Below are 26,940 nucleotides of genomic sequence, written 5' to 3' on the forward strand. Positions count from 1 at the left end.
AAGTAAAATAATTAATTTAAGTTAGGCAAAACAAAAAAAAAATTTTTTTAATATTTATACGAAAAAAGCCATTTTAAAATCTTTGATAAATAAATTATCAATTTTTTTTTTAGCGAGCCGAATAATGCATGACCATTATTAAACAGGGCATGCTTTGAAGAATCGATACAAAAAAAAAATTGATAAATACTGTGCCCTTTGTGTTAAGAATAGCATAATTTTTTCGATCCCGTTTGAAAACGTTTGCCGCCTTTCGACTACGGTGGACCAAACGCGCTGAAATAATTTTTTTTTATTCTGCTTTAAACCCCCCCCCCATTTTGGGGAGCCTGACCCCCACACACATACACATTAAAAACCAAACTCATACAAATGGTCACCCATCTGGTACTGGCCAGCCTCAGCTTAATAATACATTGAAATTTTCCTCACTGAAAAATAATTTTTTTTTGGCCTGTTTGGTCTTCCATAGTTTGCTTTTTATCAAATGCAAACGTAAACAGTGTTGATCTAGACTCTAGATCGACGTGAAGTAACTGGTTGCCTATATGAATAAGTGGAATTATTTAAAATCTAGGTACTTATATTATAATATTTTTGCATATTCTCTTAGAAAATCATCCTAAATCTTAGACAACAAATAAATAAATTAATTATTTCAAAAACCTTTATTTTTAAATATTTATGTACGTTTTTTGTGCAAGACAAAAAATGTCAATTGTTAACTTTTTGGGAAAATTTAACATTTAAAATTTAATTAAAAATAGTAGAAAAAGTTGTACATTATTCTGTTTTCTATATGATTAAATTCAGGGTTTTATCTTTCTGGAAAAAAAAAGTTACTCAGAAATAATGGATTTTTATAAATGTAATTTCGTTTTAAAAAACAACAACTTGATTTTTCGGCCATTTTTGGCGGTGCCTAGTTTAATAGAACAGTATACTTTTTTTCTTTTTTTAAAAGAAAGCTTTTGAAAGAAATATCTCTAAAATGAAATTGATCACGTATTATTTCGCAAAATTTTGACAGTAGTCGGCTTCTTTTGAAGTTTCAAAAAGAATATCATTGGAATAACATTAGAACTACACATGCTAAGTGGTGGTTTGCGGTTAAGGTCTTCAGAAAATGAAAAAACAAAAACAATTATTTTGCTATCTCTTAAATACAGCTTTATATTTAATTTAAGCTACTACTGGGTAAGTCAATTTTCAAATATTTTTTTTTTTTAATTTACATTCTATTAAAATATTCAGCTCATGAAGCAATTAGATATATTTTTTGGAACTTCTTTGCAGACCCCCCCCCCCAAAAAAAAATAAAATATTAGTTATAATTTAGATTAGATAACATTTTTGGTATTATTTTACTTTAGGGCTCGTCTCACGTTTGTATAGAAAAATATATTTTTTAAAGTAGATTTAGGTGTGCTGAAAACGCCACCCCATTCTCGAGTAACTCTTTATAAAATACCTATTTCGAATTTTCTTTTTATCCCAAAAAAAAAAAAAAAAACTTATTCTAAAAAAGACATGGGGCCTACGTTTTTTGTACCCCCCCCAAAAAAAAAAACACCATGAACTTTATAAACAAACAAAAACACGTGTTAGATGCTTCCTTCGATATTTTAAAAACTATTTGCCGGCCCCAATTTTGAATGCAATATTTGCCTTTCCAAAATTATCTGCAATTTTTAAAAATTAATTTCCATCTAATTTTAAATTGTCCGCGAAAGATTACTACGCTTATGTCACTTTAATACGAGTGTGGGTGCACATATGGCACACGAATAGCCTTAGTGTGCACTCGAGCGTACCTTAACCAAAGCTGTAAAATGGCCGAAAATAGTCTGAGGGTTCAGGGGCTCATACCCACTAGCGTAGCTAGGGGGGGGGGGCGGTCAGCCCCGGGTGACAGCCATAGAGGGGTGACAATCCCCCCCCCCCACAAAAAAATTTTTTCAACCAAGCTTAGGTGCGAAAATAGTCGGAAATAGAATTTATTTATTATATATTATGGAATTTTTAAGTTTTAATTTAAAATCTTTTTTTAGAATATTATAAATTCTTAAAAAAATTAGTCATTGCAAAATCTTTTGCCGATTTTTATTGAAAACTTTTGTACTTTTGAAATCATTTGATGACATTTCATTTTTTTTAGCTGTGGAAAAATGAGAAAGAAACGATATATATATATATATATATATATATATATATATATATATATATATATATATATATATATATATATATATATATATATATCCGGGGGGGTCACCTAGCCAGCATTGGCAAGCCAATGGTAACAGTGTGAAAAAATCTAACAATGTCAAAATGTTAGTGACAAGTAAAGTGGACATTAAAGGGATTAGTGAATTCAAAAGTTTTCACACCTTTATGCAAAAACATGTATTGGCGCCATGTATGGAGCAATAAATATAAAACCATAAATCCCAAACAACAGATAGAAATTATTTCTGCTAATTGGTATCTTTCATATCGTTTGATAATTTAGTTTCCACGTTTCTCAGCTACTGACAAGACACACAAAAGACAATGTAAATTTCCAAGATAAAAATGTAAGTGTATACTTTTAGACTATTTTAAAGGCAGTCAAAATGTGTTTCATGAATTGAAAATTAATTTAATTTTAACTAGTCTGTGCTTGTAATGAATATGCTAATTATGAAATGAAATGAAATAACTAAGAAATTGTTTTTGTGGTTTCAACTATATTCTAGTTCTAATAACTTTTTAATTTTCAAATATAAAAATATATTTATTGAATAAATAAGATAGTTTCTTATAATAATTGCACAATACCTTCACGTTTCTTTTGAATAATTTTTGAGAATAATAATGCCAAAAAAATGGGTGAAACAATAAATAAACAAAAAAGCAAATGTTATTAAAGACAAACTAAGTTACTTTTTTACCCAATTAGATACATTTTTGGAGTATACTCGAACGAGCATCACCCCGTCTTTATTTTTTTCTGTTTGTTTTTTTTTGCAATTTTGAAAAACTGTAAGAAACCGAACAGAACAGTGGATTATTATTGATTGGACACTAACCAGATTATCTCACAAAGAACAAGCAAAAGTATTTTGACATTTGAAAGGGGTGCTAGTTTTTAGTTACAACGTTATAGCTATCCCATATTGGAACCACTCGACGAGAATTGGGATTTTACTTTGGTGCTTGTGCAGTGTACATACCGTGTTATATTTTAGATGGGATTTCCAAGTTGAATTAAATTTTTATGGTATGTTTTTTCATTAAATTGTTAGGTGAAAGTGCAGAACAGTTAAAGAATAGCTTTTTCAATAATAACATTATTTCAGCATGGTTCGTATTTCTCGCAGTATCAAAAATGTGGTGCTCGGTAAAAATGGCACAAGTGAATAAGTAGGTAAAAATGGTACAAGTGAATAAGTAGGTAAAAATGGCACCAAAAGGTCCTACTGAAGCGATGGGGTCACAAATTCTAATCTCATTTTGGGTTTTGTAAAATAAAATAAAGTTTTTTTTTAAACTTTTTTAGGCAGACGTTGGCTTTCACTGCCTGCCCTTATAAATTCTATAATTTTCACTTTTTTCTTGTTAATATCATCCAATAGAGACTTAGGTATCAGATAATTAAAAAAAAAATTTTTTAAAACATTTTTTATGACTTTTCACGCCTTGTTCAGTTTTCTATTACAACGTAGTAGTAAACCGGACCCGCATTAAAAATCCCTGCGGAAGTCGGCCTTTTTACCGGACCCGCCTTAAAAATCCATGTGGAAGTTGCCCTTTTTTTTCTCTCTATAGAGAAACGTTCAACTTAATAGCCAGTCACCAATTTTCAATAAAAACAACTTGATTAAGAAACAGGAAAAAAAAAAACAGTTTTACAATATACGCATTTAAAACTACGGCGGACGTTGAATTCCCCTAGTTTCATTCTTCATTTTATTTTTCAGAAAAATTTTGATAGATTTTTAAATTGAAAATAAAAATGCAATATTTTTTTAATTGGTTTTCTTTGAAGAAAGTTGGTATTTTGCGGAGTTTTAAATGCTTTTTATTACATTTCAAGTATTAACTCTTTCTATGGCATTTTAAGGTAAAAAAAAATCACTTAATTTTTAATTTCGACAACCCTGAGAATTTAATTATTAAAAAAATATTGAAATGTGACATTTTTTTTATTTAAGATTTCTATTAGTTCAATTAATTTTCTTTCAATAATTCATTTCACTCAACAAACTTCACCATTTTTTGTTTTGTTTTGTTTTTTTTTAATCTTTTTCTGTAATTTTGGTAATTATTTTTGCTCAATTTTATCTAGTATTTCATTTATTTTTTTATAGTAGTATCATTTTTATATGTGTTCCTTTGATATACCCTATTTCAAAATTAGTTTGGCTAAACTTATTCTTCACGTTAGAAACAACGTGTAAAAGCAATGAAAAAGTAAGAAAAAACAATAGGTGTTAACTACTCTTTGTGAATTATGGAGGTCTGAAGAACTGCCATCACAAATACAACTATCAATAGCCAAACAAAAAATCGTTTTGGAAATTCCTTTAATTGTAACTTTTCGCTATACCTACCTCTTGGTATAAAACACAAAAACACAAAAACATTTGACTAATGGTATTTCTCAAATATGGTTGTTAACTTTGGAAGGATTATTTTGTATCTACAGTGCCATGTCATGTGGTATATTGTTTTTTTCATTACGCACGTTCATTTATAAATTATTAAATTAAATATTTATCTTTTTTTTTAATTAGTATATATTTTCTTTCTCTTCTGCTATATTTTTTTTTATTTAATTCATTAAATCTGTTAATTATGAGGACCAAAATAATGAACCGTGTTAATTTATTCTCTAATTTTCTTGTTTTTGTTCCGTTATATAAATTCTATTTTATTTGTTTTTGCTCTGAAGGATAAATTCTATTTTCTTTGTTTTTTTTCTGTATTCCAATTAAGTAAAATAAATTTTCTCTAAAAGAAATTTTGCTAATTTTTCCGTTTAGTTTACTATATAATAATTTTATTCAAACCAAAACACGACGGTGTAGACATAAAATATCTCTTCCAAAGTTAGGGAACATATTTGGGAACTACCCGACCATAGGTATAAAACTACCTGGTATATTTCAAAACAATAATTCCCTAGGAATCGGAATCGTACTTGGTATCAGAATCGTTAATCAATATTTTCCTGGAATCGGAATCGTATAAAAATTAGGAATCGTCCCAACACTAGTAATTAGTAAAAAAAAACTTGAGGAAATAGATGCAAACACATAAAGACTATGTATGATCATGATTTAAAGAATCAAATTGAAAATACTTGCAAAAATATGGAATTTGAAAATATGGAGCTTGTATACGTTTTGTATGTTTAAAAAATATATATTAAAATATATTGCCACTTGACTTGGAAAAATGCATAGAAAATTATGGCCTCTGAAACATTTATTCGGCAATGATCCTTTGTGAAAGTTATTTTTTTCAACACTGTCGGTGAGGTATAGAATACAGCGACTGCCTCTCTGCAGAAGGTAAAAGTCCCTCAATGGGGCCACCTGTTGGCTGTGGGAGGCAGTTTGAGAACCTCCTCTTCCCAACACATCACTTTGGCCCTTACCTCAGCTAGATGGGTGGTCAGATATAATCAATCAGCCCCAACATCTACTAAAGCTCAGGCTAAATAGACTGAGAATTCTAAAACTACTTTAAGCAGATCCTCCCTCACAAAATAAAATACACAGAAACAAACAAACTCCCTCCCACAAAGTAGACGTTAGAAGGCACTGGCTAAGGTCAATCAACAAGTGGAGAACAGAAATTCGAACATAACTTTTTTTGAGTGAATAAATTTGGGTGGTGAAACAAATCTGGTGACAGATGCTCGGGATTTCCCACTTGACTGAGTATTAGAAAGTACTACACAAACCTATGTTGAAACAAAACAAAAAAACGAAACGCTCCTTATCAGATTCTGAAAGTGAAGAAAATCTGGAATTTCCCAAATTCTAGGTAATAGAATCACTGGGAGAAACTAATGTTTAAAATGTTCCCTTTTCTAATCGAAAAAGTACTGTCAAATAAAATAAAGCTACAAATGGTAAAAAACAAAGATGGCATTAATCGAAATTGAAACGATAAGCCAAAGCCAAAACCTAGAAAAAATGAAAACCTTTCAGAACACATTAAAGTCACCCACACAATATACTTAACCAATCCAAAGAAGTCATCTGAAGTAAGGAACTATCACTTGCCTCACCAGAAGAAATCCAGAATGAACTGAGCAACCAAGGAGTCATCAGCTACAAAAAATCTTTATAAAGAAAAATCCAGAAAAGAAAGCTACCAATACATTACACACCCAAAATTCCACCTAAAATCAAAATTGATTATACCATAGAAACAATTAAAATATACATCCCAGATCCCCTGAGATGTTTCAACTGTCAAAAATTTGGTCACCATAGAGATGCCTGCAAAGGTCATCCCATGTGCACCAAATGTGGCTCAATAGTTGAAGGACTCATGAAAAATAAACCAAGGGAAAATCACAGAAAAAAAACAAATGCAACCAATATCATGAACTTACTGAAAAACTCATATATTTCTTAATTTCCAAAAAATTACTTAACTTAAAAAAATAAAAATACAACGCTTTCAAAAGCTAGAAAAATCAAAACCAGAAACAAAAAAATAATCCAATTTATCTCCTCCCAAACTCAAACCTCCCCTCTTAAAGGCCAATGTTCCAAAGAACTAACTTTCTCAAAACCAAATAATGAACCAGCCAATTAAAAAATAGAAATGGCAATTGCTTTGTCTCCCCACCAACCTCATCATAGTTTTCTGGTTAATTGTCAATGACACCCAAACCACGTTTGTGGGCTCGAAGATGACTTTTTAGGCCAACATTTGACTTGCACAGTCTGCCACACAAAGTTGTGTGTTGAATATTCTGCCTCCATTTTTTTTTTTTGTTCCCTCTGCTCATGTCATGTGTTTTTTTTTTTTATTTTTTTTTTTGTGGTTAATGTAAGCTTCTTTTAAGAGGAGCATACAATTACAAGCTTCACATTTCCAACTGTTCAATTCAATGGGCAAAACCGACACATTGCCTTTCCAAACGTTTCTCTTGAGTTCAGCATGATCAAAAAATAGAAATACTTCCTAAAAATGAAACTGAACCTTATGATGAAATGGAGACAGAAACATCGAAACAAGAAACCTCTTATTGAACACTATCAAAACAAGAGAAAAACCAAAACAAAACAGATATAAGGTCCCGTTAAAACTCCATCTTTAGAATCCCAAACAACATAACAAAAACTGAAACAGAAGACAAAAACAAAAAAGAAAAAGAAAAAAATCAAAATCAATTGAATCAAAAATCTACACATAATTCATACTTTATACCAACACCAAAAACTAAAACCCAAAATCAACTTGAAGAACTTGGTAAAAAATGATCACAGATGATCAAAACCTCACCAATGACCTATAAAGCAGTATTCCTCCGATGGAATATCAGAGGTGAAAAGACAAATTTTGACAAACTGAATCTTCTCATCGCCTTTTTTCACCCAGCAGTCAAGAGACTTACAAGAAATTCCAAAACACACTCCATGTTAAACAATGCACAACCTATGACTACATACACAACCTATGACTACATACACAACCAAGGAAACAGAGCTTCTGATGAACAACAATACTATCCAAAGAAAAACCTAACAACACTACACAATACTACAAACAGTTGTAATAACTATAAGCCTTAGAAAACCACAAACAATCTGCTCCCTATACCTGCCACCTAATGAAAACTTAACTAAAACAAATTTGAATATATTGACCCAACAGTTTCCTAAACCATTTATCCTCATGGGCGATTTCAATTGCCACAGTGCACTATGAGGAACTAAACAGAAGAGGTAAAATTATAGAAATTTTCTAGATGAAAACCAATTTTGTCCCTTTAACAATGGAACAAACACCTACCTTCACCCTGGCTCTGGAACACTCTTAACCATCGACCTCCCCATATGTAAACTTGTGAATGAAAGGTACATCACAAGACCTGTGGGAGTGATCACTCTAGAAGGCTAAGATCTAGAAAATGATACTAAAACACCCCAATGGAATTTACATAAAGCCAACTGGGAAGACTTCAAAAAATGTGTCAAACAAACCTAGTGCAAGAAGTCAATAGAAGAAAAGAAGACATCATCCACTTCACCAACACTCTAAATATCATAGCCGAGTAAACTATTTCTAAATATATATAAATATAAATATATAACGAACCTTGGTATAGTAAAGAATGTCAAGAAGCACACAGAGCAAGATGAACACCACTCAGAAAATTCAATGACCAACCAATTAAAGAAAATTTAGAAAATTACAAAAAAAAATAGAGCCAAAGCTTGTAGAACTATAAAACAAGCTAAACAATCAACATGGCAAACTTATGTCAGCCAACTAAATTCAAACACCAAACCTAAGGAAATATGGAACATGATAAACAGAATTACACAATTAAACTAATAAACGCATCATCCATAACAATATCAAAATCACAAAGAAAAAAGAAATAGCTGAAACCTTAGCAGAAAACTTTGCAAAAAATTCCTCACCAATTAATAGAAACAAAGAATTCCAAGTCATCAAAAACCAAGCAGAATAACAAAAAATCCGCTTCCACTCAGACAACATTGAATACTACAATCAAATCTTCATATGTATGGGATCGGGACGTGCATTCTACACAACACAAGATGCCTGATGGGTCCACTAAGCCGATCGCCCATGTGTCAAGAACTTTACTTCCTGCCGAGAGGAATTACTTCCAAATCGAAAAGGAGGCACTGGGGATCATATTCGGTGTTACAAAATTCCACCGATTTTTACAATCGTAAGTTTAAATTGCAAACTGACCATAAGCTGCTTATAACCATCTTTGGCTCTAAAAAAGGTCTGCAAAGATGGAGGACCATTCTACTGAATTATGATTTCTGTATGGAATTTCTTACATCTGCGCAGACGGATTGTCGTGATTAATCCCGAAATCAAGAGAACCGCTGGAAGACTCAGTAATAGCATCACTACAAAGTGAAAAGGACTATACACAAATACTATGTAATATGATCAAGGAACTACCAGTCACTTTAGGAGATATAATGAGGGAGGCTGAAGAAGATAATTTCATTAAAGAAATGAAACAAAAGATTCAATCAGATGAATCGGCGGCGGAACCTTATTCTATGTGCAATGACACCAGGAAAGTAGTAATCCCAGCTACACTGCAGAAGAAAATTCTAAAGGAATTTCATATGGGGCACCCTAGGGCTACGTGAATGAAGAGCCTCATGAGGTCCTACGTTTACTGGAAGAGTATGAACACAGATATAGAAGGTACAGTAAAGTCGTGTAAGGGATGCGCATTAGCTGCAAAAGTGCCCCCAATACAATTTAGCCCATGGCCTAAAGCGGACCACCCATGACAAAGAATACACGTAGATTACGCAGGCCCACTGGATGGAAACTATTATTTAATAGTGGTAGACAGTTTTTCAAAATGGCCTGAGGTATTTCGATGTAAAAGTCCAACAACAGATTTTACAATCAGTGCTCTTCATGAATCGTTCACTAGGTTTGGTGTGGTTGATTGTTTAGTGTCAGACAATGGCACATAATTCACTTCAGCAGATTTTAAAAGTTTCTGCAAGGATTTCCAGGTTAACCATATAACGATGCCAACCTATCACCCCCGATTGAACGGTCAGGCAGAGAGGTTTGTAGACACATTGAAAAGAGCCCTGAAGAAGGCTAAAGGAATGCCCTCAGAAAAGGCATTACAACAGTTTTTACAAGTTTACCGAATTACGCCAAATGAAAGGACTCCATCGAAGATGATGCCGGCAGAGTTAATATTCGTGAGGCTGGTCTTCGAGAAACTTTTACCAAAACAGGTGAAACTGCCAAATACTATAGTTCCCAAAAAGAGGTATTTACCTGGTGAAAAGGTATTTTTCCAGATACACAAAAATAATAGCACGATGTGGGAACTAGGATAGGTCCAGAAAAGGATCGGGCGGATGGTCTACATTATCGAAGGTCCAAGATTTACACACGAGAAACATTTAAACCAAATTTGGAAACGTATAACTGATGACGAAAGACAACTGCCTGCTGAACACGAAGAAGTAATGGACCAGATATATGACACATTCGACTTGGTAACACCACAAGCAGCCGGACAACACCGGTCCGCCAGGAAAAGGAAAATTACTGACCCGATAGAGATCAACCTCAGGAAAAAGAGCTATACGATTATCCCAAGGGAATGAAAAGCTCAGGAGGGGAGTGTTGTGGGGTCAAATCACCCCTATTTCAGAACTACGTGGAATCAACTAGTCCTATGAATACCACTGGTTTCAGAGACAAAATAGAGATATTCACACCACAAACACGTTCCTCTCATATACCACTTTAGTGGCTCCTGTATTTTTTATGACAAATACATATTATATTTTATACACTTTACACTACTTGTGGTTTCTTTCATTTGTAACCCTAGCACGGGTCTACAACAGTTATCAATAACTATCAAAATTTGCTTTAACGAGTTGAGAATTAAAGATGCATCTGATCTTGTGGTTGCATTTTGTCCTCTGTGTTCCTGAGCAATGATGACTGCTGATAATATTTTTATCACAAGATTTACAGCATCTGCTCGACTACTCCATCTAGTTTCCACAGCCCGCTTGATACTTAGACCAGTCAACTGAATCAATACGTCTCAGTGATGTGTAGATGCAGAAAAGAATGAGAATAACCGGTCCAGTGTGCCAAAAAATGTAATAGTGAACCGCTACAGAAGCTGCATATACACAAGGCAGATTTAGTGAATGGTTTGTGCATGGCACAAATAAAGCTTTTGCGTTAATTTCGGAGATGCTTTTCTGCACACCTGATCAGTGGCCTGCCATAACAGTGGCATTGTTAAATGCCTGGTCAATACAGTCATCAATCTGAATCCCATCGTTCTCCAGTTCTCTCAAAATCTGTTCAGAAATTTCCTCTGAACTTTTACCCTTTCTCAGTGAAGTAGAGAAGCAACTCCACCTTCACTTCATTTTTGTCAATTTTTACATAATGCCACATCTCACTTATTTGATCCTTGTGAGATACATCAGAAGTGCTATCAAAAATTATGAAAAAATACTTATTTTCCTTGATCTTGAATTTCTTTCTCACCTGCTTTTCGAAAATGTTCAAATTCATTTTAAATTTCTGGTGACAGATAGTGACAATTCTCTTTTCCAGGTTTCACCAAATGTTCACGGAGCACAGGGTCATACTTGGACAATAAATTTACCAATTCTAAAAAATTTCCTTTGTTTTCTTGATCTCTTTCATCATCATGCTTGACGAGAAACCTGATGATGTCCAGCAATCTAGCTAGGATTTCTCAGCACTTTTTAGTTTCCTTTTCAATAAGATTTTGCTCTACTTGAGCAAGTCGGATCTCCAGCTCCTTCCAGTTGAGGAATGCCTGAGCATGAGATGTGCTAGCTTTCTGTTCATATACTTTTAGATTTAATTTCCACAAATTCATAAAATCCACATCAGCAGAAAAACTCGACAATCCAGTTGAAAACAGTCTGCAGCAGAAGCAAAATAAGGCTTCTCTGGAAGGAAAATACACCATCCATGGTTGCAAACTTTTCTCACCGTTCCAGGCCACCTTACGGCAACTGCCGTCAACTCCAGCTGTACTTGGAAATAACTACCAAACAATTGAAAGTAAAATCCCACCAGATCCTAAAAATCAAACACAATCCTCTAACAAAAAACACACACAAACTGAAAACATCCCAAAATCAAAAGAACACTCGCCTAGTACCCTCCACAAAGGAACCAGAAGAAAACAGTAGACACTCAAAATAGATTCCAAATTCTAGAAAAAATGGAAACCGAAAACACCCTGGAAAAAAAAAAAGAAACCAAACACAAGTAATCAAGAGGGAAAAAATGAACAAGAACCCAAAACAGCAACATCCCAAGCAAGATGCAGATCGGCGTCCAGATCCAAACAAAAAAAAAGAAAAAACCCAATCAAACACTTCACCAAAGATACAAACTCCGACAAAAAATAAACAACTAGAAGAGATGGAGGTAGAAGACAAAACACCCACAGACAAATAAAATGGCAGAACACAATAAAAAAAACTCAAACTATCATTCAATGGAACTACCGAGGCATTAAACCTAATTTTAACAAACTCCTTATACTTATTTCACTATACAACCCAGCAGTCATCTGTCTACAAGAGACATTTCTACAACACAACAACCACCTAAAAACAAAAAACTACGAACCGTATCATTATATCCATAATACAGGCTTACGATCCAATGGAGGCACATCAATCCTAGTAAGAAACGATATCCTAAAGAGCAAGCTTACTGTCCAAACCAATCTTCAGGCAGTCGCAGCTCAGGTCACACTCGAAAAAACTCTCACAATCTGTTCTCTATACTTACCTCCTACTGAACCAATAAATAATACTGAATTAGAAAACCTAATCAAACAATTACCCTCACCTTTCATCCTTCTACAGCCATAGCACACTATGGGGATGCAAAACAACCAACTCCAAAGGAAACAAAATCGAACAATTTATAAACAATAACAACATATTCCTTCTCAACAAAAACGAACCCACCTACAATGGTACAACCAGTGCCATTGATCTAACCATGTGTGACCCATCAAGCTTTCTGGATTATACATGGAAAACTTATGATGATCCCTGTGGAAGCGATCATTTTCCCATCATAATAGACTAGAATAGTACTATCCAAAACAACATACCAAGATGGAATACGAACAAAGCAAACTGGATAAAATTCAAACAATTATGCTCGCAACAATTAATAGAACAAAACGTTCAATCAATGGAAGACTTCTCCCGAACTCTAATTCTAATAGCTAAAGAATGCATCCCCAAAAATTGCCCTCCAAATCCTCAACCAAGAATGCAAAAAAGCCATAAGAAAAAGAAAGGCAGCCTTAAGGAAATTCAAAAAGCAACCCATAACCAGTAACCTCATAGAATATAAACGACTCAGAGCAAAAGCACGTAAAACAATAAAGGAATCAAAACAAAATTGTTGGCAACAATTCATCAATCAAATCAACACTTCTACCAAACCTAGAACTATCTGGAAAATGATTAGAAAAATCTCCGGGAAAGATAACCCCACCCTAAACAATCACCTCCTCACTAAAAACAATAAAATAACTGAAAACAAAGATATAGCTGATACACTGGCCAAAACTTTCGCTAACAATTCATCATCGAAACAATACAAAAAACAATTTCAAACACTAAAGGAAAATCAGGAAAAATATAAAATAAACTTTGATTCCAATAACCAAGAACCCTACAACGAGACCTTCTCACTTACAGATGCCATAGAAAAATCCCACAACTCAGCCGTGGGACTGGATGAGATCCACTACAGTTTCCTAAAAAATATACCTCCCGAATCACTTAAAACTCTCCTGCAAATGTTCAACAAAATATGGATAAAGAAAGAATTCCCCAAAATATGGAAACAAGCCACAATAATTCCCATAGCAAAACCAGGAAAAGATTCATCAAATCCAGAAAATTACCGACCTATTGCTCTAACAAGTTGCTTATGCAAAACCATGGAAAGAATGATCAACTTCCGTTTAATGTGATACCTAGAAACAAACAATATCATTTAAAAAAATCACTGTGGCTATCAAAAAAATCGTGGATGCATTGATCATATCATCAATCTAGAAACATATATCAGGGAAGCTTTCATTAAGAAACATGTAACCACCATATTTTTTGACCTAGAGAAGGCGTATGTATGATACTACCTGGAAATACGGTATCATAAAAGACCTCTACAATATTGGACTAAGAGGTAGACTACCTGAATTTATAAAAAACTTCATAACAGACAGATTTTTCTAAGTTCGCATAGACTCGACTTTATCAGACCCACAAAAACAAGAAGAAGGAGTGCCCCAAGGCAGCATATTGTCAACAAATCTCTTTAACATCAATGACATTATAAAAGAAATCTCTCCTGATATACATAGCTCTTTATATGTAGATGATTGCTCAATCAGCTACAGATCTAAATACATTCATACTATTGAAAGGAAATTACAACACAACATAAATAAAATTAATAAATGGGCAACTAAAAATGGTTTCAAATTCTCCAAAACTAAAACAAAATGCATCCATTTCTGTAACCATCGCAAACTCCACCCTGACCCAACCTTACAGATTGAAGGTGAAAAAATTCCATTTTTAAACGAACACAAGCACCTAGGAATCATTTTTGACAAAAAACTAAATTTCATTCCACACATCAATCATATCAAAACCAAATGTAATAAAGCATTACAACTCCTACGAGTCATTGCCCATACAGATTGGGGAGCTGACAAGAACACACTACTAAAACTATATAGAGCATTAATGAGATCAAAAATAGATTATGGTAGCTTCATATATCAATCCACCAAAAAGTTATACCTAAAAACTCTCAATACAATATGCCATTCTGGACTAAGACTAGCACTAGGAGCATTTCCAACCTCCCCTGTAGAAAACCTGTATGCAGAAGCACATGAAACCCCTCCAATGCTCAGAAACCAAAACCTCGGTCTAAAGTACTACACAAAACTGACAGCACAACCCCACAAACCCAGCACACAATAGCACCTTAAACCCAAACCGCAAACACCTTTTCGACCAAAAAGAAAATGCAATCAAAACCTTTGGACTTAGGATAAAATCGATCTCCCAAGAAGCAAATCTTCCCATAACCAAAATTCACAAAACTGTCTTACCCAAAACACCTCCCTGGAAAATCGTATCCCCTAACATCGACCTAAGTTTAAGTAGACATGAAAAGAAACATACTCATCCAATAACCTATCATGATGATCTCGATAAAATCAAAGAAAAGTCTCCAGACCACACACACATCTTTACAGATGGATCTAAACAAAACAACGCAACAGCCAGTGCAGCTATACTCAATAAACCAATCAAAAAACAATCAAACTTCCCAAAAGAAACCTCAATCTTCAGTGCTGAAATACATGCTCTAATCCTAGCTCTCAATCTAGCCTCCAATAACAGAAAAAACAAGTTTATAATCCTTTCAGACCCCCAATCTACTCTAAAAGCTATTAAAAATAAAAAGATGGACAACCCCCTAATCGCAAAACTACTCCAAAAATTAACCGAATTAAACAGTAAAAAAGAAATCATTTTCTGCTGGATACCGAGCCATTCCGGTATTAAAGGTAACGAATTAGCAGACTCAGCAGCAAAAAATGCCTTAAACCTCCCAATCGATGCAAATTTTAAAATTCCATACATAGATCTAAAAACACGAAATTAAACAGAAAAGAAGTTAAACTAACAAGAATAAAAATAGGCCATACCCATTTAACCCACTCATATCTCCTAAAAAAAGAAAACCAACCAATCTGTATACCTTGTCAAACACCACTCACAATCAAACACATATTAATTGAATGTACTGATTTTGTAACAGTAAGACATCGATTCTACAAAGAAAACAATATTAAAGAGTTATTTGAAAAAAAAAACAATCCCCACACCATACTTTTATATCTTAAAAAAATTGGCCTATATAAAAAAATTTAAAAAGAACCTGTTTATACAACGATCCTGGATATGACCTTAAACTATATCCGATGGTGAGGCCCCAGCTTGCAGGCCTTAGGGAGTGTGGAGCCGCCCTTTAATTGCCATTGCTCCCAGGTCCACTCTGACCCGGAGTGTTAGTACCTGTTAGGGTCCCAACTATGGGTTAAATAGAATACGACTTAAAAAAACAAATATACTATATTAAAAAATCGTTCTTCAAAATCACCAGATTCGGCATTAAATAACCTGAAAAGGGTTGATATGCCGTAAAACAAACCAACCAACCAACCAATTTTGAATTCATGATCAAGGTGTTGCACAGCAGCAGATCCATGCTGAACAAGCATATCACGAACTTCATGGTTATTCGCAACAGGTCAACATCTGTAAAATCGGTTGCAGTGTATGTTTATATGCCAACTAGTGATTGCTTTTCCAATTCTTCAATTTCACGTGCATCATCATCATTGACAGTTTTTGATGTATCGATGGTGTCAATGTCGACTTCCGAAATAAGAGGATCAATGTTAGCAATATCAACTTTATCTTCGCATGATTTTTCTTTATTTACTGTTTCACCTATTTGGGGGAAAAAAAACAACAAAAATATTTCTTAGTTTTTTCAATTTATTGTTTTGTTTTGGTAATTATGCAGAGAAAGGACGATGAAATTCAATTTTTACTGTACCTTTTGTTTATTAAAATGTTATGTGTCTACAGTCTAGTTGAAACAAAAAAACATTTTGTAGTTATTTCATTTCATTATTGGCATATTCATAACAAGTACAGAGTAGTTAAAAATTAAAACATGTTTATTATTTGTTGTTGTTATCAGCAGTCGTGTTGTTTTTTTGTTTTTTTTTTCTTACTAAGCTGTACATTTAATTGGCTAATTTTATTGCGTTAAAATTTGCATTCCGTTCCATTTTTTACATCTGTTCACAGCCGCCATCTTGCATATGACTTTAGTTAAGATTGTCAAAGGAATGGATACCTTAAGATTTTTTTTAGAAAATAATTTATAGGCTTTTTTTAATGACAAACTCCCACCCCTCATAAAAGTTGAGGTTCATGTAGAATAAATCAATCAAATGGTAAAACTTTTTAAATTATATTTTATTCAAATCTAGTACAATTTGTATTGTCGCCACTGAAGTTTTCAATTTTGAAAATAATTTTAATTTACGAAGGTGGGGTGGGGTGGGGGGGGTAAAAATAAACTTCAACTAGCAGAAAAAACTTTTTCCATAGAAAAATCAACAAAAATATTTCAAGAAAATTACTTTTTGCTTCGCTGCCCTAAAATGCAGAATTTACATGTGAAAATGACCCCCACTTTAAATTCTTAAATTTATTTTTTTGTTTATTTCTTCTCACCAAGTGGATGATTTTCCAGACTAAGAAAGCAAAATAGGGGAGAAAAAATAAATATAAAACAAATAAACATTACCAAAAGCAAGATAAGTAACTCTTCTACTTAGTAAAAGAATGTATCTAACTTTTACAAGGAAAGCAATGTGAACTTTCGCATAAACGTGAAACAAAAATAAAAAATATGTCAGTAATTAATTTTCAATTTATGAAACACATTTTGAATGTCTTTAAAATAGGTTTTAAAAAATACACTTACATTTTATATTGGCAAATTTTCATTTTTTTTTTTTTTGTGCTTCCTCTTAGCATAAAGGAAACTTGAAAACTAAATTGCCGAATGGAATCAAAAATATTATTTACTAAAAATAATTTCTATTTGTAACCTGAGATTTTATGGCATTATATTGCCATCCAAATCAGTCTTCTGTTATTCAGAAATTTTGTCTCAGTAGACACATAAACTGAAATCAAAGAAGAGATGAACCAATACATGTTGTTGTCGTGTGTAGGTGTGAAAAGTTTTGAATCTATTAATCCTGTTAATGCCCAATTCATCTGAACAAATAAAGACATATAAACCCTGAAATCAAAGAAGAAATGAATCTACACAAATAGCGAAAGGTTTGAATCCATTAATTTTATTACTGTCCAATTTATTTGAGGCTAAGACTTTGGAATTATTGAAAGTGTGTTTTTGTAAGCACAAAACTTTGCCAATGCTAGCTAAGGGATCAGACAAAAGCACACAGGCAAAACCCGCCATCTAATTAAAACAAAACAGATAAAATCCCAAATGAATGAAAAGCATTAAAAATCGCTTTTTTATATTTTTATTTGAATTTAATTGAAGTTAGGAAAATTAAACACCAAAGAACTAATTTTGGCAAGTTATGAAAATTAAGCATCAATTGAATAAACGTCAATTGAAGATAGATTTTAAGACTATTCTGTTAATAATTTTCCAGTGTTCAATTTTCCATTGCATCAGTGATGTTTGAAAGTATTTTTCTTGACAAAAATGTTTTGTTTAATTTTTCTATATTTTTCGAGACATGTAAATCAACTGCTTTCTTGGAAAGGTTTTTATGCAAATTTTGATTTCTTTGATTTACAAGTAAAATAAAACTACTTCATATTTTTACTTGAATATCATATGTAAAATATAGCAGCGTCCATTTTTTGCATAAGTACAAAAGCATGTTGCAATATAATATCTACACCAACACCGCAAATTAGTATTGAGTAGAACAAAAAAATAGTGCCTTTTATTGCATTTTATTCTTTTTTTTTTATGTAAGAAATAAATGTTTGTTGTAAGTCAAAGATTATTTTGAGGGATTTATTCTGGTGTTTCACTGCTATTTCTATTCCTCAGTTTTAAAACTAGATTACATTGCATTTTTGTAATTGACAGAACTGCATATATTTGATTGTCTTTTGGATATATTAAAACTGTTTTTAGTTTTCCATTGGTTTATTTTATTTAGACATTATTGTACTTGGCGTTCAATCGTATTGATGTTTTTGAATGCATGGCAAATTGAAAAGTTATCTTCACATAATGATCTTTATATGCTTTACACAGGATTGGAACATAACATTGCATTGGTTATTGGATCTATATAACATTGGTTATTGGATCTATATAACATTGGTTATTGGATCTATATAACATTGGTTATTGGATCTATATAACATAGTTGAAGTTCGAAGATATGAATGATGAAGTTAATTTGAATGTCTGACCCAAATAGATGATTTTACATCCACATCACATTACCAAAATGACATACTATGTGGCCGTGTGTTCATTTTTCTTTACAATTGTGGTAGTCTTTTGCTAATACAGGTTGTCCTGGTAGAAATTTATCTGACCTTGCTGCATGGTGGTGATTGAATTGGTTTTCCATCATCCTGTTTCTCCTGGGAAGATTATTTGATGATGCACGAATAGCATCCATTGGTAAACATATTTTTTTGTTCATCAGTGCTTCAGCAGGAGACTCTCCATTTGGGCAATTTGGATTTGGAGTAGTTTTGTAGCTACTTAGAAATATTTCTATGATCTCTCGAGTAGTTTCTTCCCTTTTTAACTTCAAGAGTGTTCGCTTAAATGTGTTGACAAAGTGTTCAGCTTGGCCATTTGATTGTGGGTGGAGGTGGAAAATCCTGTTGAGATAAATGCAATACAATTATCAGAAACTAAGATTTCAGGAATGCCCAGCATGCTGAAAATTTCTTGTAGTTTCTTTACAGTTTCATTTGATGTAGTATGGTTCATCTGGAAGACCGCTGACAACTTACTGTAAGCATCAACCTATATTAAGTATTATTGTCCATTAATTGTCCATGTGTAGTTGTGACACGGGCATTTCTGGGGTAGGCCACGCATGTAGTATTGTTTTCCAAGGAGACTTCACAACCAGTTGACATTTGGCACAACTTTTCACAAGTTTCTCTAACTGCCTGTCAATACACATAGCCACATACCAAGACATTCATCCAATTAATTCCCTGATGTCCATTATTGAAATTGCTTGAAAACTCTGTTTTGGAGTTCGAATAGGGCAACAACACGTTCTCCAAAAAGAAGTATTCCAGTAATCTCTGATAAAGAAGATCTCTGAAAAAATGGTTGAAGTTGTCGGTTAGTGCATGTTTTTGCTTGTGAGATGAAAATGTCAAACTTTCTGTAATAATGGATCTGCAGCTGCAGTCTTCTAGATCATCTCTGAAGTGACAGGTAGCGATATAATTGTGAACACAGAGACAACTTCAGGTTCCACAGATATAGCAGTGATGACTGTGTCTGCCACTACTTTTTGATGAGAAGTGATGAGTCTGAATAACGCATCTGCCTGGCCAATTTTGCTGCCTGGTTGGTAATTTATAGAAAAGTTGTAATCTAAAAGCATAGTTGCCCATCTTTTCCTTGAACTAAAAATACTTAAGGGCTTGTGGTCTGTGATCAACCATATAACATTTTGTGGAATTTCTTTACCGCATAGATAATTGCTAGAGCTTCTTTCTATTAGCCATTGCGTTACTCTTTGCAGCACAGGTCAGAGGTACAGGCTCAGTCGCAGATTTCATCAGATGGAACATGTGTTATGGGGTCTGCCAAGTTCTGACTCGACGGGACCAGAGCAACATCTATTGAAAGCCCATACTCTTCTACCAGTGATTTTATTGTGTCCAATCATCGTCAGAGTAACATTTTGCTGGTAGTCTTTGTGCGTACTCTAGTTTTTCCAGTGAGCGTGTCTATCAACCAGTGATACACACTTACTGAGTCCGTTTTTAAGTGTATAAATTTGCACTTTCAGTGCAACGCCTTTCAACGTGGCATCAAGTTCAGCCAAGTTAATATGCTGCATGTTGTTCGTGGATCGCAGCCAACAAGCATCTTTGAAGACAATAGTATCATTCCAGGAGCATGCAAGTCACCAGGGAATTTGCGTCCACCCATACATTGACGTCTTGTCCGTTTACACACTATAGACCCTGTGAAGGATCGTTCTGCTTCACCCTGCTATGGTTTCCTGGAGCATTTGTTGAAATGGAATATCTTCTGTGGTGTTGTCCCATCCTTGGGTTATGGTGTTGGCCTGTCGCTTTATGATTCCTGTTGCTGCTCCTAGCCAACCACACACTGGTAGGTGCTTGATCAGTTTCCCGCACAGGGAGAAAATGGCTCGACGTGTCACAATCTCTGAAACATCTGGAATCATGTTACGTGGTCGTGTTATTATTAGAAGTACCAAATACGGCACCAAATATTCATATATGTTATGTAATTCTTATTAGAAAAGGACTGATGTTATTTGTTGTTGTTCATATTTGTGAGAGTCTTAGAGTGATAGACAGTCTTAGTGAGAGATTAGAGTCTTAGGAGTGTTCATGTGTTGAATGTTCATATGTCTTAAGATGTTCATGTTGTAAGAGATGGAGACATTGGTGAGATATAGAGACAGAGTACATATAAAGAGAGAGACAATTCTGTATATATATAATAGACAGTGTACATGTTACTACAAGAGAACCAATTCAATAAGAGGCGATTTATGAATATCTTGATAGATAGACCGAGAGATAGTGCGTTTGACATTTACGTTTTGACAGTTGTGCATATAATATAAACACGTTACCTTTCTCATTGTAATGATGAACACAGAAGATGCAGATACAAAACCACATGATGATACGTTTATTTCTTCTTTGACCGCTTGGACATGATTTTGTATTTCAGGGATTCAAAGTTGTTACATGGTTATCTCTAAACCCCCCTCGCTTCCAGAGGGTGCCGAGAATCGATCTGAACCTCTCTGCTCCTCTGATCTGACTTATCTAACTCTCTCTAACTAACTTTGAACTCTTTCCTATATTGAGAATTTGTCACGTCATCACATGATTAAACATGTGCTCATAAAGCATGTTGGATGACATGCGTCACGTTGCCAAACTTGACATGACCCTGAGTTCAGTAACCCATTTTTCAAATAACATTTTTACAAAATATGTTTACAATTTCAATTGATGATTAAATTCCTTATTTTAATTTTCACAGAAACAAATTTCATTATTACATTCCTTTTCCATATACAGATATGTAAGCTAAACAATTGCAATTCCTTATTTCAATAACATTCTGTATTTATTTTAACTTATGATTGGAGTTTTCAATTCCAAATCTAGCTTTGCAAGTTCGAATCCTTGACTATCCTATTTCATATTTACATTTAACTAATTCCTTATTTTTTTACTTACATGAAAAGGGGGACTTTTATCATGTAACAATCATACTACCACGCTTCCATCGCAGAGTGTCACGCTCCCCCTAGACGTCCAATCCAAGCACTCATGTGCCATCTTCAAGCTGGTCTGGTTCCTTGCTTTCCAGTCCAAACCGAAGAACATCTAAGATCCTCTTTAAAAACATTGTTGAACTATGCTTTAAGTATGTTTTTAAAATATGTTTCAGCATCTGTTGCAGTATTAATATTGAAAGAATTGAAAATTAAGTTTAGGAGAACGTTGAAAAGATCAATAAAATTTAAACCAAGAAGATTCAGAGTTGATGCATCAGAAACATAGCACACAGATGAAAATTTTATTTTTCTTTAAAAGGGGCATTGCATGTTAACTCACCAGTTGTATCTTGTTTCCCGTTGCACCACAAGCAACATGAGTTGTCTTCTTAAGAGTTGGTTTTCCTCACAACTCCCATGTTCAACGTGACATTAAAGTGATATCCGAAGCAATGTCGAACTGAAAGTTCATTGGCTTATTGTTTATCTCAACAAGTATATATTTTCTCCAAGCTCCAAAATTTACGTTGAAAGTGTAAAAATTGAATTCGATATGGCTTTCTGTAATCATCCTGCCATTTTTCTGTGGTTTTTATCTCTTGCTTGTGCAGTAGTCAAGTCACCCTGAAAGTGTTGCGGTTATTTTTACAATAAAATCCGTCCTTGTGTCTACGATATGAACAATGTTGTGCCCATTAAATGGGAAAAAACGAGCGTAGTGCATCTCCCCACATGACCAACAGGGTGTTGGAGTCTTCTTTCTATTTCCATTCAGGGATTGCTTTACCAAGTGAAACCAATGGGCTTTATTGTTGCACCATTGTTGTGCCTTGTTGTGATTTATTAGCAGGGCTACCCGGCATTGCTCAGGACAATGAGAAAAATGAAGTTACTTTTGAACATACCTACTTAGGATAGAAGAATTTTTTATGTCTATGTATCATTTGCTATCTCAAGCAAAAGAATATTTTACCTACCCTAGGACGGGTATTGCACATGTATGAAATAATTGTACCTTCCCTAGGATAGATAATTTACAGCACGTATATGAAAAAATTTTGCCTTTGCTAGGACGGGTAATGTACAACACATATTTAAAATAATTTTACCTACCCTTGGATGGGTAATGTAAATAGATATATGAAACAATTTAACATACTCTTGACAAGTATTGTACAAGATATATGAAATAATTTCTCTTCCCATAATCTTAAGAAAAATGGAGTCATTTTTAGAAGATGGATCATTAGGATTTCCAAATTAATACATAAATACATTGTCTTGGTTAATGATTAGGCAACTCTTGTTCACCATAAATTTCAACATTACTGGGTTTCTTTCCTTTCAGCACTATAATTTTAAGAAAAGTTTTGTCATTTTTGGAAGATGTCTCAGCAGAATTTTCAAATTAATACATAAATATATTGACACGGTTAGTCATTAGACAACACTTGCTTCATTATAAAATTCTACATTATTGTGTTTCATTTTCTTTTCCAACTACTGACACCAAAATTTTTGGGAAAAAAGACGTCTTTTTCAGAAGATTACTCAGCAGGTTTTACAAATAAATACATAATACTTTGAGATGCTTAGTGATTAGACAACACTTGCTACACTATAAAATTCCACATTACTGCGTTTTTTTCCCTCCCAACTACTGACGCCATCATTTTTAGTGAAAGGATATAATTTCTTGAACATAACTCAGCAGGTTTTCCAAATAATTACATAAATGCACTGACACGGATAGTGATTAGGCAATCTTTACTTTACCATGAATTTCAATATTACTGTAGTTCTTCCCTCCCCACCACCGACAACATAATAGTGAGAGAAATTATGTCATTTCCGAAATATGATTCCACAGGTATTTTATATTTTTGGAATATGACATTGTGGGAGATTGCTTTGTGACCCCAAAATGGACATTATTCCCTCCAGCCCCACTCCAAAAGAGAAGGTTTGATAATTCCTAGGGAACGACAGATCACGTTTAAAGCAACATAACCATGCTTCTTTCTACCGACCACTACCATTGTGATGTCGATTCCGGATAACATTCAAAATTCAGAAAAATATGGATCACCCCTAACAGAAAATGGCCCAGTTCACCGTCACAGAATGCCAACAATATCTATGAATATAAAGTAATTTTGAGATCGTAAACTGCTTCAGCTATTTCCAGGACTAACTCCATATCCCCCCCCCACTGTTAAAAATATACCAGAAATACAGTAATTTTAAGATCATAAACTTTTTCACCCATTTCCGAGACTGATTTCATATTCCCCCACCCCACTGTTAAAAATATACATGAAATAAAGTAATTTTGAGATCATAAACTGTTTCAGCCATTTCTGGGACTGACTTCATATGTCTACCCCCCACTATTAAAAATATACATGAAATAAAGTAATTTTACAGTTCATAAACTGTTTCAGCCATTTCCTGAACTGACTTCATATCCCCTTCACCCCAAAACTAACATTGTGATTTTTAGAGAAATGAAAGATGATTCACCAGGTTTTTGAAATTAATACATAAAAACATTGACACAGTGATTAGGCAACCATTGCTTCAACATAAATTTCAATATTGTCCTGTTTCTTCCCCCGCTCACTAACTACACTATAATTTTTTCCAGAAGATGACTCAGCAAATTTTCCAAATTAATACATAAATAAATAATCACAGTTAAAAATTAGGCAACACTTGCTTCACAAAAAAAATTCAACATGGTTGGGTTTCTTTCCCCACCATCGACACTATAATTTAAAGAAAAATTATCTCAGTTTTAGATGATGTCTCAGCAGGATTTTTAAATAAATACATTGGCACAGTTAGTGATTAGGCAACCCTTGGTTCATTATAAAATTCTACATTACTGTGTTTTATTTTCTTTCCCCACTACCAACAAAAAGATGTAATTTTCGGAAGATTACTCAACAGTTTTACAAATAAATACATAAATACTTATTTAAATAGCTTGGTAATTAGGTAACACGTGCTTCACAATAAAATTCCATGTTATCCCTTCCGACTACAGACACCATTATTTTCAGTGCAAAGATATTATTTCTGGTACAGAACTCAGCAGGTTTTCCAAATAATTACATAAATCAATTGGCACCGGTAGTGATTAGGCAACCCTTACTTCAACATATCTGATACTGACCAACTACAATGTTGTAGTGATAAAGGGCATGGTATTCCTGAATGGGCATCCATCTGATACTGACCAGGCTCAGCATTGCTTAACTTTGGTGGTCTACATAAAGTATTTGGTATTCATAAAGCACTTGGTATTCCAAAATCGTCTCCCATCTGATACTGACTGGGCACAATGTTGCTTAACTTTGGTGATCTACATGAAGCATTTGGTATTCCCAAACTAAGCGTAACAAAATAAACATAAAATCTATACTCCTATAAATTCATTTTTCTTTTGTGTGTATTGATATTCATATTAAACCCCTCTTTTCTATTTATTTGCTTCCCTACAAAAGCAAATTAGGCACAAGGCCGTTTTTAATGTGGGATAAAAACCAGCTCCCCTAAAAGTAGGCAAAAAGGAGGCACTCTGGTTACCAAAAGTAATAATTGTCCCAGTATAAAGGGTTTCCCCTCCATTGATTCGTACAAATTATCTTAAGTGCAGCATCTGCAGAACAGATACTACACTTTGATCTCGGCCCGAAGGTCAAGAACAACAGAAAAAAGGCAAGGTATTTATTTGCTCCCCAACCGAGCAAATTAGGCACAAGGCCGATTTTTAATGTGAGGAGTGAAGGGGAAATGGGGGCCAACTCCCCGGGGAGTAAGGGAGCTGGATAGTGACAAATGGTATGAAGGGTTGCCCCTACATTGACCAAGGTCTTATATGTAGGGTCGCTCCCACATATGGTCTTTGCTTGCAGTATCTGCCGGAACAGATGGTATTTATTTGCTCCCCCACTGAGCAAATTAGGCACAAGGCCGTTTTTAATGTGAGGTAAAAACCAGCTCCCCTAAAAGGGGTCACTCTGGTTACCAAAAATAATAATTGTCCCAGTATAGAGGGTTTCCCCTCCATTGACTGGTACAAATTATCTTAAGTGCAGCATCTGCCGGAACAGATACTACACTTTGATCCTGGCCCGAAGGCCAAGAACAACAGAAAAACGTAAGCCTCTTTTCTATTTATTTAAATATTTATTCAGAAAGAAAAATTACATACTTTACAAAATTTTTGAATGAAAATTATATAAAATGTGCAAATGATTCTTTTTAAATGTGGCATGAGGCCAAAAAGGGTGTGGGGGGAATGGGGGTCGGGGGTTGTCCACTTGGTCTAATCCCTATAACTAGTTGCACTCACCACAATACCAAATTCACTCTAGGGGTTGGATCTACTTAAAGCCCCAGATGACATGAACAATATTTACAAGCTTTTTTTTTTTTTTTTTTTTTTTTTTGGTATAATTTTTATTTACAATGCAGCAATGAAAGATGGGAATGGTGATGCGTATGATATATGCGGGTGATGGGCGGGGGTAACGAGAGCCTTAAAACACCCCAAAATAAAGAAAAATAACAGTAATAAAAAATAAATGAACCAAATAAAACGTTAAGTGATGAATGTGTTAATGAGGACCCACCCTTACCTATTTAATTTTGAAATGCTTCCTGTTTTCCGGTATCAGCAGAAAACAAGGAGGCACTTCCTAAAAGGGAATGGGCACAACTATGGACAAAATAAAGGGTGAAGGGGCGGGGGGGGCATATTCGGTGACCTCCAAGAAAAATACTATTGGGGCGGGTTTGGACTAAAATAAATTGATCAGGACTGGGCTTCTTTGGAGGTATTCTAACACCTAAAATAAAGATTGGGGACATGGAGCTCATTTATACCAACTAGCTAAGGGACTGATCCACTGCGGGGATAGTCTTAACCTGGACTGGAAATTGCTTTTTCGGTCGGTGTGTGCCATGCCTAGGCAGGGAACACGTAC

General features: G+C 34.1%; 1 protein-coding gene across 5 annotated transcripts in view; it reads left to right on the forward strand.

Annotated features, from left to right (window-relative positions):
- Nucleotides 1-26,940, forward strand: part of LOC145256502 (very long chain fatty acid elongase AAEL008004-like) — a 462,810-nt gene that overhangs the window by 144,854 nt on the left and 291,016 nt on the right. The gene's annotated exons all lie outside the window — the stretch shown is intronic.

Source organism: Euprymna scolopes, chromosome 3, assembly GCF_053919585.1.
Source record: "Euprymna scolopes isolate OS-2025 chromosome 3, ASM5391958v1, whole genome shotgun sequence".
Classification (NCBI taxonomy): Eukaryota; Metazoa; Mollusca; class Cephalopoda; order Sepiida; family Sepiolidae; genus Euprymna; species Euprymna scolopes.